This window comes from Mastomys coucha, unplaced genomic scaffold (assembly GCF_008632895.1).
Source record: "Mastomys coucha isolate ucsf_1 unplaced genomic scaffold, UCSF_Mcou_1 pScaffold9, whole genome shotgun sequence".
Lineage (NCBI taxonomy): Eukaryota > Metazoa > Chordata > Mammalia > Rodentia > Muridae > Mastomys > Mastomys coucha.
Genome location: NW_022196915.1, coordinates 12,815,892 through 12,816,775, shown reverse-complemented (window position 1 = coordinate 12,816,775; position 884 = coordinate 12,815,892).

Genomic DNA, 884 nt, shown 5'->3' with positions numbered 1-884 from the left:
AGGCAGTTCCCTAGTGCGGCAAGCACCCTGTGAGCCAGTGGACCAGCACAAAGCCTTGCTCTTAGCTGTCAGCTCTGGGTATTCTGGGCTGTGGATGGGGTGAGTCCATGAGTCTAGTGACCTTGGTATACCCCTACATGGCTGTGGGCCTGTGTACTGGAGGCTTTCCAGGGAGATCTCTGGCATGGCCTGATGAGAGGGTTCAGACAAAGGGAAGAGAGTGCGAGCAGGAAGGGAGAATCACCTCAGTTGCCTTCTCATCTGTCACACTGTTCACTGAGTAGGGCCAGGCTGGGCCAAAAGAAGAGAGGCTGATTGGCCAGCGAGGAGTGCAGGGGAGCTTTAGGTGGGCACTTCGGGAGAGCAGAGCTCTTATGACGGAAACTCTCAGACAATGGAGTAGTTCTCACACACCTTTATTCCTTCTGGATAGGATTCTTATATACAGTTTTGGGTTAGGTGAGGGTCTGACAACAAGTACTTCATTGGCTTGGTCAGAGAGCTTGGAGATGCCTTATCTGCATGTGGGGGTGGGGGTGGGGGCTCAGTGATGCTCCTAAGTGACTGATGGCCCCTCAGGAGCCTGTGTAGGCAAGCTGTGAATCCCGGGCGGGTCAGTGTCAGAATGTTCTTCCCAATAGATGGCCTTCTAGAAACAGTTGCAAAAACCATGATAATTAATGTATTTGAAAGCAAGGACATGAAAACATGATTGTGTTTATCTCTGTGAGAAAGAAAGAGAGCTGGGAGGAGCATTCTTCGATTTTCTTATATAACCAAACAGGTCTAACCATAAGCCTGGCCTATTCCCTCACAGTAGTTGGATATGCTCAGGGTAGCTTGAGTTCACCTCATGCTTTGCTTGTGTTAGTGAAGGTTCTCTA